Source organism: Cupressus sempervirens, chromosome 10 (genome assembly GCF_028749045.1).
Source record: "Cupressus sempervirens isolate cs-2001-9-10 chromosome 10, ASM2874904v1, whole genome shotgun sequence".
Lineage (NCBI taxonomy): Eukaryota > Viridiplantae > Streptophyta > Pinopsida > Cupressales > Cupressaceae > Cupressus > Cupressus sempervirens.
Window position 1 is genome coordinate 851,881,705 of NC_143127.1, and position 14,023 is coordinate 851,895,727.

A 14,023-nucleotide genomic window follows, 5' to 3' on the forward strand; every position below is an offset into this window, starting at 1 on the left:
AACCTTCTTAATCAAAGATTGATAATTGGTCCTTTTATAAATGAATCATGATCTCTTGATTATGTTGAAATGTAGAAATAACATTAAGAAATAGTTATTCAATTAGTAATATGGATCTTAGCAAATAAAGCAAATGATTTAATGAGTCAAGACTTATCCTTAAGTTATTCTTAGAATGTAATTCTTAATAATGGAAGGATAATGTTATCGGGGAACAAATGGGTTGACTTGTAGGTCAAATGATGAAACTTAAGACACTTGAAGTATACTTGCAAACAGGAAACTAGAAACCGCTACACTTGAAAATGAAAAATGAAACTCTACACTTTATTCAACTATGTGAATTTAGTAAACCAAAACATGTGTTTGCATCATGTATTCTCTATGCTTCTTGTTTTGGGTTTTGGGTTGACTAGTGTTGACCAATCTAAGGTTGTTACCAGAGGCTTGGGGGTTATGAGATGTGATGGCATGTTGATTTTATTTGGTCTCGATCTTTATAAGCCCAACCATGGTAATGTGATCATATGCTCTATGAAATGTTTGTATTTACTGATTGTTATTGTTCATCAGTCTTCATGTGTGAAGCTAAGATGTATGTGTATGAGACACTTGAGCTAATGATTTTTGAGTCATGAATCAGTTATCCTTGGATTATTTTCTAGTCACCATGATGGGACTGAAATGTTGATTTATTTCTTGATGATGTTGTGACATGTTTGACTCAACCATTTTGGAGTCTTCGATCAATATGATTTTGAGATATTCTTGGTCGCTTGTTGAGAACCAATGGATATTGTGATTTATTTTGAGATATACTTTGGTTATTGAGAACCAATGAATACTTATGATTATCAGTGATGCCTTCAGTTGCCAATAGAGAACTATTGTGGTCATGATTTTCTATGGATGCTTTTTGGATGCTCATGGAGATTTGATGATTCTTATCTTGGAGATTTGATGATTTTTATTATGGATATTTGATGCTTATATTGTGGATATTTGATGATTCTTTTTATGGATTATTTTTTGGATTTTTTTTACAGTCGCTTGTACAAGACTGTGGTGATTTTATGATTCCATGAGCTTAGGGTAGGTAATCTACTTGTAGTTTCGAGAAGTGGCTTGCAATGGGGGCCAGAGCCCTAAGTGGCTGCCAGGGTAACTCATTGTAAGTTTGATTAATAAGTGATAACATTTACACACTAAATAGGGATTAAATGAACCTAAAAAGATAATTGTTTTGGTTCTCGCTGATGCCTTGAGTGCTTGTACAGGCTAGGATGGGAGTAGTGAGAACACATGGTTGTGACCGTGCATTCTGTAGTATGCCTCATCAGTATGCAAGGATACTAGTGGCCGCATGAGATCAGTATGGACCCGTGGAGTTTAGCTAATTGCCAGTGTAATTTGTACGTGATAAATGTGATGAAACTTTCCTGCTTGCAGAGTAGGTTTCCAACATGTCTTTGTGTGCCTCTGGGAATTAGATGTTGATTTTGTGTGTGTTTGAACCTTTGAGATAGTATACTTTTAGGATTCCTGGAATATTAGAGATTTGTGCTTTTTGAATTGATATCCTGTTTGGGACTTGAGATTATCTCCTCAGCACGGTGGGAGTGAACCATTTAGGTTCCGCGCGGTTGGGTGGTAGTGTATTTTTCACTCTTATCATTTGAGATCCATTGAAACACCATGGCTGGAGTATTCTTGGTTGGTATTTATCTTCATTCTATTTTTGGATCATTATGATAGATGATATACCTTATGATGGATATATTTACTGGTATGTTTCTTACATTGATGATTTGCATATGTTAGTTGATGATATGTTATGCTTTACTTTGCATGTTAGTAGGGTCTTTTAGGAGTGACATTCCTACTATGATAATACTGATGATCTCTTCGATGCTTTGGAATGTTATGCATGGAGAGATGGCTAGGATCCATGATGGTCTAATGATGCTATTTACAGTTGGGAGGAACTGTGCACTTAGTTATGATTGTGATATATGGTAATCCTTTATGATGGATGTCTATATCTTTTGTGATGATGTATCATGTATAATATGTGGTTTCATTATGTTATTGCATCATGGATTAGTATTAGATGATGATGTTCTTTATTTACACAGATGATTATTCTTTTAAACTTTTCATACCTTGTAACATGTACAGTGGATGATTGAGCAATTTCAAAATGTAATTACTTAAAGGACACTTGTATATTGTTTAAGAATGTTGGATGTATCATTGTTATTTCATAAGGATGTGATGTTAGATGAATAGTTATGATTAGATGTGATTCAACGTTAAGGGATCTTTAAAGAATATAATCTGTTATGTTATGTTTACTTTCATTTGGATTGTTGCTATTGCTTCCATTACTATGCGTAAGTTGTAAATGGTTTAACTTCCATGTTTAAAAAAAAAATTGTTTGGCAAACTTAGTGAAATTCTTTGGATCCCTTGGCGGGGCATTACATGGCCTCACAAGGCACACTGTTCAAATGACTAGAGCTATAAATCTTGTGAGCAATGATGTGAATGCCAAACCTTAATTCAACATCAGAGATAGTGCTAACCTTCAAACCTCTACCATTCCATTCAGCTAGGGTTTTCTTCTAAAGTTCATCCTGACCTAGGGTTTTGGTTGTTTTGGCTTTGCTAAGTATGGGGAGACCAGTAATCTTACAAATCATCTTCTTGGCGATTAATACTAGCTGATCTAACCATAGTTGACCATTGTGAACATGACTAAGTATGTACTTGATCCACTTAATTTAGAAACTTCTTGACATATGTGAGATATGGGTTAATTCTTTGGTCTCTAGATGCTTATGCTCGAGTTTCAAAGAGCCATCAACACTCATTTCTCCTAGGGTATTTTCCATTTCTAGGTTTCCAATCTCTTGAACAGAACATTTAAAATGTGTATGAATATCATTTATGAGGAGTACCTTTGGTGGAATTTGGGATTGAGCTCCATTAAGGTTAAGTGACTCTTCAATGGCCAAAATAATTTTGGAGTTAGACACTTTCCATTCTACACCCTTTACTAGCATCTCCGAACCCTTCTTTGTCTTGCTACTATTACTACTCCCAAATGCCATCATTGCTTGGTAGGTGTAAGAAATTTTTTTGAACAAATTATTCGCTAGAAAATTTCTTAGAATCACTTGGAATTTGCTTGAGTGCACCTAGAAATCTCTTAGCTCAGAAATCATGGTGAAGAATGAAATCAAATTCTGCCCTTTTGATGAAAATTTTGCCATAAATGCTCAGTACGAAGGTAGTTGAGATGACATAGTGCTTGACAAGTTGTCATTCATTACTTGGTAGAAGCTTGCAGCTTGGTGATCGAACAAAACTTTGGTTACTCTCGACCTAGCTTGGCAAGGTCTTCAACTGTCTTTCCTCTGTAGATGCAACTCGACAAAGGATACACTTTCTTTGATCCTTGTGTATCTAGAATACTGATTTGATCATTTTGCTTTCTTTCATTTGGAACTGATTGAGATATCACTTGAAGATGCAGTTCCATATCCTTGTTTATGGATCTAACTGGAAATGGTGGAGTCACCCACTTCTTGAGTGACATTGCAATTATTTGAACTGTTCTACTTGGTAGATTTAAGAATCATTGTTGCCTCATCTGCTTCCAAATGTTATCAGCTTTATCTTTCTTTTCATCTTGAATTCTTCCTATATTCATGCAATTTTTAGATATATGATCAAGTTCTATGCATTTATAGAACCTTATAGTAGTGTCCTTCCTTAGGTGATGTCTTGCACAGTTTATACCAATATGTCCATATTCTCCACAATAATGACATCTGCACTAGGTATTGTAGTCCCATCCAAATATTGCTTTAACAAGTTGTTCAGTTGGATTGAATGATTTGGATCTACATTGGAATGCCTTGTGACCATGCTTCTTGCATTTGTGACAATTACCTTTAAATTTTAGTTTCTTCTTGCATTCATTAGCTTTATGACTATGTTGACTGAAATTGTAGCATTTACCATTGAATTTACATTTTTCATTGCTCCAACATTTGTTTAATGTGTGACCTGACTTACCATAGTGATTGTAAGTAGGTCTTTGATTCCTTTGGGCACCTTGTTTGGAGGTTTCACCTTCTTCCTTATAACCAAGACCGGCTTTACCTTTTTGTCTATGAAGATTCTGCTCACTTTGTTGATTTAATTGAGTCACTTTGTAAGCTTTCATTGATTTGTCTTTCAAAGATTAAATCATTCCTTAGGCTTTCATTTTTTCAGATCTCAGATTCATAATTTCTTCATTTGTATTAGATAGTTGATCTATAAGATCTTTATGCTGATTGGATTGATTATTTCTTGCCTCCAAGTCTTCATTTTCCTTCTTTCTCTGTTCCAAAACTTCACATAGCCTAATTGATAGGATTTCTTGTTCTCTTTTAAGCTTTCTTACTTCTTCTTGTAGAGAACCATTCTTTGTTAGGAGTTCCTTGATTGCCTCATTAGCTTCATCTGAAGTACTTGATGGTAAAAGGTCTTCAATCTTTTCTTTGACATACTGATGGTCATTCATTTATCTTGCAAGTTCCTTCCTTCTTTTTAGAGATTGGGAAAGATGCTCCTTTGCTTCTTTGAGTTGAGTCATAGCCATTTCCAGATCTAGCCTTTTCATTTTCAATAGCTTTGTCAAGTTTGAATATCTCCATTGTCCTTGATCTTTTCTCAAGCCATCAAACTTTATCTTGAGAACCACAAAGCTCTTATATCAATTATTGGAAATATTCAAGATATGGCGGGTTACTAAGAGGGGATGGGTGAATCAGTAACCTCAAAACTTTAATACAATTCAGCACTTTAATCATATATACTATTCACCATTCATTCATCTAATCTACTATATGTATGAGAGATCAAACATTCATAACACATGTACATAGTGATTTGGTGACCCAGAAACCTTCCAAATAGAAATTCAAACTAGGGTGGGGACGATACCCACAAAACTTCAATACTACAGTATAAAGTTGGCCTATTAAGGCTTACATTGACCACTTCTAGTGATCTACCCTATTAGGAGTAGAACGGACTACTAGGTCCACCTTTTTAGAGGATTTATAAACATACAATGAAATTTGCACTCGGTTAAGAGATTTACAAAAGACTGTTAAGTCTACCTTGTTAAAGGATCTAGAAACCAGTTCACCTGTTAGGATGAAATAGTAGATTTGACATACAACTTGATTGCTAATTAGATCCTTGAAGTACAGATCACCTTTTGTGATTGTTGAATCTTTACTATTCCTTGTTGACCTTGCTGAGTATTCTACTCTGCTGCTTATTCGCATTTACACTTCTCAAAACATTACACGTCTATTTCTTGATACTCTCATGCATACATTGTAAATGATATAATACATTACATATATATCATTCCAATAATTATAATTGCAAGGTCAGCTAAAACACAAGTGAAAAAAATGTTACTGAGTCAACCCAATAGTAAATAATTCGGGTTCACTAAACTGACTCGGTGACCTTCTGATACTCAATGTCCACTGCATTACTCGACATCATCATGCACTCAGTAGAAGTGAAGGCCTGGTCCATACTAATCACTCGATGTAGTTCTGAACTCGGTGACCACTGGTGACTCGGTAGATGTAGTGTTACTCGGTAGATATAGTGTTGAGTTTACCTTGCTTCACTCGGTAAACATTATAACTTCCATGCTTGGTTTACATTGAATTCTGATGACATAGTCTGACTGCTTGGTAGACACTGAGATGCTCAATGGATACTAAGATGCTTCGTGGATACTGAGATGCTCAGTAGATACTAAGATGCTCAGTGGAAACTACTGAACACTTCTAAGCTCGGTGAGTGTAGGAAATTGAGTGCTGAGCTTGGTAGCTAAACTAATATAGCTAAGTGTTGTCACTAATGGCAATAGTAACTTAATACCAATAGAAAAAAGTTAGATAAAAATCATGAAGTCACAAGGAATAAGCAAAGATTAGTTCTCAAGGGGTATGCACAAGAAGAAGGGATAGACTAGGGAGAAACATTTAGCCCTATTGTAAGATTGGAAGGAGTAAGAACTCTGCTTGTTTATTCTACATAGAAAGCTTTCAATTTTTATCAAAGGCATGTTAAATTTTCATTTCTGAATGACATATTAGAAGAAGAGGTCTATTGAAAACAACTATATTTAAAACAACTAGAAGAATTTTTTGATGCTAACACCAAAACCATGGTATGTAGACTACAAAAATCTTTATATGGTTTAAAGCAAGCACCAAGAACATGGTATTAATGGCTTCACAATTATCTGGTGAAGATTGGATTTGAATGGGCTAGTGACAATAACAATCTGTACTTGAAAATAGAGAAAGGAAAAGGTATTTTACTAGCTGAAACTTTTGTTTATGATATCATATTTGAAGGTTAAGATGGTCAATTATGTAAGAAATTTGCAAATCAAATAAAGAAATAATTTGAGATTTCTATGTTTGGAGAGATCAAGTTCTTTGTTGGTTCGCAAGTATATCAGATGCAATATGGTATATACATCACTCAATCTAAGTATGTGAAGGAGATAATGAAAACTTTTATATTGGAAGATTCAAAGCTACAAAGCACAACTATGGTGATAGGACATGAGTTGTCAAAGAATATTGATTCAACTGAGGTGAATCAAACATTGTACAAGTCTATGATTTAAAAATTGAAATATGTAGTGATAGCAGACCTGATATTGCATTATTTATTGGAATAGTTACAAGATTCTCTGCCAATCCTAGGGAAAATAATTTGATGGTTGTTAAGAAAATAATGAGATATCTGAAAGGAACAGAAGACTATAGTCTATACTACAAGAAAAATGAGAAGTTTGTGATGAGAGCCTACACTGATGTTGATTGGGCTAGAAATATTGATGACAAAAAGAGCACTAGTGGAGGAACATTTTTTTAGGAAAAAGGTTGGTCACCTAAACTAGCAAGAAATGAAATTGCATATCTCAATCTATTGTTAAAGCTCAATATGTTGTCGCTACAATAAATTATACAAAAATTGTGTGGATCAAAAAGCTACTAAAAGATATGATGGTAGGAAATCACTAAACCTATGATACTTTATTGTGATAATACAAGTGCTATAAATATATAAAAGAAGCATGTGATGCATACAAAGACTAAGCACATTGAAATAAAGTATCATTACTTGGGAGAGTTAGTTCAAGACAAAGTGGTGAAGATGGAATATGTGAATACAAAAGAGCAGATAGCTAATATCTTCACAAAAGCATTACCTAAGGATGCTCATGACTATCTAAGAGGTAAAATAGAGGTGATACCCCTATCCAAGGATATTTAAGAAGCATGAGTAGTGCCTTGCATCAATTGAGATGATTGACATATGTTACACATTGATGTAGTAGATCTTACTTTGGAAGCTACCTAAAGTAATCAAAGAGCTAGAATAGTTGATTAGTCACAAGTAAGGTGAAATAAAGGGAAATTGAAATTGTTCATATCTGCATGTTGAGATGACAAGTCTTTGGCATTGTTATGAAAGAGGAAGAAATAGAGAAAGGGGAGAAATACAGAATACTAAACATAGTGAGAAATAGAAGAGGGAGAAATAAAGAATATATACTCAAAGGAGATAGTTTCCCTAATGATTACTACAGAGAGAGACATGACTAAAAGAAATACATCTATCTAGTAAGAGGGAGATAGTGTTGAGGGTGATATAAGAATATAATAATATAGAGATACCTAAATATTAGAAACTGAGAGTGATCAAGAGGGAACCATAAGAATGAGTTGCTTCTCTATTGATTAGAACATAATTTTTTAGTCTATATAGAAGATGAAATTTGTTAATAACAGGAGAGATTTCAATACAAGGAATTATTTTCCTTTTTCTATTGTTCTTGGTATGGTTTTTCATCAATGCCGAGGAGGAAGGTTGTTGAAAATAGATTGACATAAGTATGAGAATGTGTTTCAATCATTGTTTTGTGACTAATGTCAAGCTTGCTCCTTGTTGGTAAGACAACTACCTATTTGATTTGAGTATTATCATTTGTTAGATTGATGAAGAGGATTTGATCAAGTGTGATAACAAGAGCACCTAGAGGAAAGTTTGAGTTATGGTAAGAAAAAGTAATACAAAGATCAATTAAGATAGTGATATTTTAGTGTATTGATTATCTCCTTAAGGTTGCCAAGGTTGGATACACTAACTAAGTCTTGGAGAAAAAGTAAGAAGAATTAAGTCTGCCAAGCTTGACCAAGTAGACAGACGATACTGAGAAAACTTAGTGCAAGCAAAGAAGAAAATAAGTTGGAGCTAACAAAAGTGAATGTTGTATGCTAAGCGATATAGTGTAAGCCAAGAAAAGCTTAGTTGATGATGAGCACCAGTAAACTTTAGTTTTTGTTGAGTTATCAAGTGGATGAAAAATGCAAGAATAGTTTTGAAGCCAAGTGACAACATATTAATGTCAAGTTCTAGTATTCCTGTTAAATCATAGATTTGACAAATCTGAGCTGACTATTTTGTTTTTTTAAAGTTTTTGAAGCATGTGGAAGATAACTATGATGAATTGGTGGCATAGAATTCATGGTAACTATTTTGAGGTGAATTCAAAGAGGATTGAAGAAGAAGTTCCTAGAAGGGACTCAAATAAAAAGATGGGTAGATTCATTGAATCCTACCTAATCCTACATAACCTTAAAATGGATGATAGAGGTTGAAAAAAAAAAGATCTTAATTTTCTATTTATAGATAATGTTTGTTACAAGCAAGGTTGGTCATGTTTAAGAACCTAAGTTAGACAAGAGGTCTAAGATATTGCTCCATTCAGTGAACGAACAGAAGAGACTGCTATTGGCAAGCAAAGAAAAAAAGGCTTAAGAGTATGAATGTTTGAAGGGTGAAAAAGATATAAAATTTGAACTGCATGAAATCCAAGTAGAATGGAGGACTATAACAAAGATCCATAATCTACAAATGAGTTGTAAGTTTTTTTATCAAATCAAGTCTTACTATTACTTTCTAATCATTGTACCTCTATATGGTAAATCCTTTGAATTAAGGTTGACCTAATAGTCATTTGTAAATCCTTTAACCAAGCGAAACTCCAAGTGCATGATCTAAAGTCCTCTAACAAGTCTCACTCTTAACAATGTGATTGAAATCCTCTAACTAGGTCACATTTAATAGTGTCTATTGTAACCTTTAATAGAGTTGGCCTTTTACAGGGCATCACTTCAAAAGAGTAAGAATGAATAGTATGTTATTGGTGGTTTTTTTCCAAATTTGGTTGCCATGTAGAATGCTTGTTTCAAATGTGATATTGAATCTTTTATGCTTCATGTTCACATTTCTACAAAGTTGTTTTGACCTAGGAAAGTAATCTACAAGTTTAAGTGATTGTATGATCTAATGGATGCAAGCATGAATATATTTTATGAATATGGGTTCACTAAGCTATGAAAATTTTTATTTGTACATCAAGACCTTGGATAACTGATTCACCCACCCCCCCCCAGTTATTCTAAAGAATTCCAACACTATCATGTACATTGATCTTAGTATAAGAATGTACGTTGGCTTCTATCTGAAACTCAACATTCAATATATGTGAGTCTACAGTTATTGATTCTTGTTGTTGTTGATTTACAACTTGATTAAAAACTTCATCATCATTCATGTCTTCATAGTATTAAATGAAGGTTTTGTACTTTACAGGTTCCTTATTAGGTTCAACTTCATGTACCTCAATATATTCATTAAATTTTACATTTGCTTCTAGTGGAATAGCCTATGAATATACCTTCTTCAATTTGGCATTAATTTTACGATTTTTGTTGTCCATAAGAATATAAAACTTGCATTCAGATACCATAAAATATTTTACATTTGATGAGTATTCATACCATAGTTCAAAAGGTTTGGAATTTGTACCTTTCTTGACTTGTACTTAGTTCAAGGTATAGAAGGTTGTTCTTACAACTTCTATCCATTATTTGAAAGCAACATTCTTCTCCATCGCCAGTGTTCTAGCATAGTCCATTACATATATGTTTCTCCTTTTAGCAATCCATTTTGTGGAGGGTTCCTAGGTACAAAAGTTTCTCTTTTAATTCCTCTATCATTAAAAAAATCTCAAACTCATTTGATATAAACTCTCCACCTCTGTCATATCTTAGACATTTCATGGTTCTACTAGTCTCCTTTTTAACTCTTGCCAAGTACCACTTAAACATTTGAAAACAATTATATTTTTTTTTCATAAAGATAATTGTTTTCGTCCTAGAATAATCATCAACAAATAGAATAATATATTTTTCACCTTTGTAGCTTTTTACATCAATTAGTCCACATAAATCAGTATGAACTAATTCCATAATTTCTTTTGAGGATTGAGTCTTACTTTTAAAACTAGATTTTGTCATCTTGTCTAATTGAAATTGTTTACAAATCACATTAAATTAGATTAATTTAGTTTTGGTAAACCTTTGACTCTTTTGATGTTACTGATACTAGCTAAGTCATCAAAGTTAATATGACAAAACCTTGTGTACCATAGCCACACATCATCAAATTCTACAACAAGACAAGTAGCATCATTCATGTAAAGATTAAATAGATTAACTCTAGTCTGATATCTATTTTCAATTAGTTTTCCATCAATGCCATAAATCTTAGCCTTCTTGTTATCAAATTCAACTTTACAACCTGAACTATTGAATTGTAACACACTTCACAAGTTATAGTTAAGTCCCTCTACATAGTAAGCATTGTCACACATGATCTTTTCTATCAGTTTTATTGATCTTTTACCTTTTATTAGATAGGGTACATCATTACCAAATCTAACACTATTTCCATTGTAATACTCAAGGGTAATGAACTTACTTTTATCTCCAATCATGTGATGTGAAAATCCACTGTTAATGATCCTAATGCAGTTGCCTCTTCTTCATTAGAATTATATTTTATAGCAACATACACAACTTCATCATCATGGTCATTAGATCCATCTTTTATTTTCTCTTCAACAATGTGGCAAGCCTTCTTTTGTCTATCTTTATAGTCTTTTTTGCTCTCATCTCTTTTACCTTTGTATTTATCTCTACTTTTATTGTTCTTATTTGGACACCTTGCAACAATATGACCAACCTCATTACAATTGAAGCACATGACAAGTAAGTCACCTTTGTATTTCCCTTTGGCTCTATGAAATCTTCTAGCCAACAATGCTTCAAGCTCCTCTACATCATCTTCATCTATATCACTATCACTAGACACATGTTTGACCTTTTTCTTCTTTTGTTTAGCTTCTTTCAGTGTTAGTTTAGCTTGAAAACAAATTTAAATTTTTTTCATTTTTGAAATTATAAAAATTAGAAAGTTCAAAAATAGTGAGTCTACCTATTAGACCTTCAAGTGTTAGATTACTACTAGGAACACACCTTAGCTCCTTTATGATAGAGACTCTAATAGCATAGATAGGTAGTAGGGTTCTCAATACTTTTCATATCATAGTCTCATCTTCAATAACACCATTTTCTCCTCTGATAGCATTCAAAACATCTTTGATTCTTGTACAATACTAGACTATAGTCTCACCTTCTTGCATTCTCATGCCATCAAACTTTCCTCTTAGACTTTAAGCTTTAGCTCTTGGAAAATTCTCATCTCCTCCATAGATCATCTCTATAGCATCCCACATCTTCTTAGCAGAATTACATCCTTTCATGTCATCAAACTCTAAGTATCTTAGTGTAGATCCAAGCTCTAATAGTGCTTGATTGTGTTCTTTCTTCTTTTCCAGATCATCAATAGTAGGAGCTCTAGTATGATCTACATGCTCAATGTTAATGGAAGATTGTGCATAATCTCCAAGTCCTCATAAATGTAGCTTCATTAAAAAGTACCATGCAGAAAAAATTTCCTTGTTCATTTTGGGCACCTCCTTTCTATACATCTTGACATTTAGCTTTTAGTACCTTCAAAATATTTCCTTAACAGCACCAATGGCTCTGATATCAATTGTTGGAATTCCTTAGAACAACTACGAGGTGGGTGAATCAATTATCCAAGGTCCAAATGTACAAATAAATTTTTTTAGTGCTTAAAAAATTCATATCCATAAAATTATATCATGCATGCATCCATTAGAACATCCAGTACCTTAACTTAGTAGGTCACTATCCTAGGTTAAAATAACTATGTAGAAATGTAGGCATAGAATAGCACAAATTCATTCAAACAATTTAACACAAGGATTTTACATGGAATCTTAATTTAGAAAAAACCACTAATAACATGCTACCAATTTTGACTCTTTTGAAGTGATTCCCTATTAAAGGCCAACCCTATTAAAGGTTACAATACACATTGTTAAATGTGACCTCGTTAAAAGATTTCAATCACCCTATTAGGAGTGAGCCTTGTTAGAGTACTTTATAACATTCCATTACAATGTCACCTCATTAAAGGATTTACAAATGACTAGTAGGTTCCAAAGGATTCATCTAAACTGATACATTAGTTAGAAACTAACAACGGGACTTCACAGGATAATAAATACAACACACTTGCAGATTATAGATATCTAGTTTAGTCATCCATTCTGCTTGGCATTTATACTCTTCATTTTTTAAAACTTGTTCGCCTTTCAATTTTTCATCCTCTTAAGCCTTCTTGCTTTACATGCCAATTTCATTCTTTTCTATTTGGCTACCATATGAAGCAACACCCTAGACTTCTTTTCTTCCTTAGGATCTTGCACATGAAAAACTTTGCTTCTAGTTTGGAATCTCTATAAAGAGAGAATTTAGATATTTTACCATTTAACCACACTTGTCCATTCTAGGATTAGGTAAGATTAAATGAATTTAACAACTTTTCCATTTTAGTCTCTCTAGAAACTTCTTCTACAATCTTCCTTGATGTCACCTCAAAATAGTTTATCTTGAATTTAGTGCCACCAGATTATCATACTTATCTTCCATATGCTTCACTAAATTCATCAAATCATCTAATTTGGCACGGATTCATCAAATTTTTGATTTAACACTTTTTTTTGTCACTTGACATCTACATTGTTCACTCAGCAATAATAGTCTTTTGATGCTCGACCAATACTGGGATACTTGGCATCAATTAAGTTTTCCTTGCTCGACGACTACTGTTATTCCCCTGATGCTTGACATTTTCTATTTTTCTGATGCTTGAAACTTACTAAATTTTTTATGCTTGGAACATACTGAATTCTACTTGGCCTAAAGTAAGTTTGCTTAGCTTACATTATTTGCTAGGCAAGGCTTGGTAGACACTTTTTATGAAAACTCTTCTTCCAGACTTAAATTAAGTAGTCATTTACTTTAGCCTTAAGTAGATAACAATACATAATATCATCAATGTGTTACTTGGCCATAGTTCTACTCTTATACACCAAATAACTCAACCTTTCTCTAGGTAGTCTTGTTATCACATCTTTTCAACTCCTCTCCATCAATCAAATAATAGACCAAAAAATAGTTGTCTCACTAGAAAGTAGCAGGTTTGACATTGTTCACAAAATAATGATTATTCCATGATAGGTTCCATACTTCAAACAATCTCTTTTCAATGGTAGAGTTCTAACTTGATATTGTGTATAAATATTCGTTACACAATTTCAGAATAACATGTGCATTTTTAAATTTGGCTTTTTGCTGAAATTTAATTTCTCTATGCAAAGGACTGTCTTCATGCATGTGCCAACATCATCATGTTCTCCTTTACCATGTCCAACCTCAAAAAAACTCCACACATGTTGGATATTATTTTTCCCATGTGTCCTACTCAACCCATAGAACAATCTAGAATTCTTGAATTGTCCTATACAATTATTTAATGATATCCAATATTGTGTCAATTGTATCTGTCTCTCTCTTAAACTATCATAAAAAACCTTGAAACAATATTGGACAAACTTAGATGAATGAAGTTTATTATC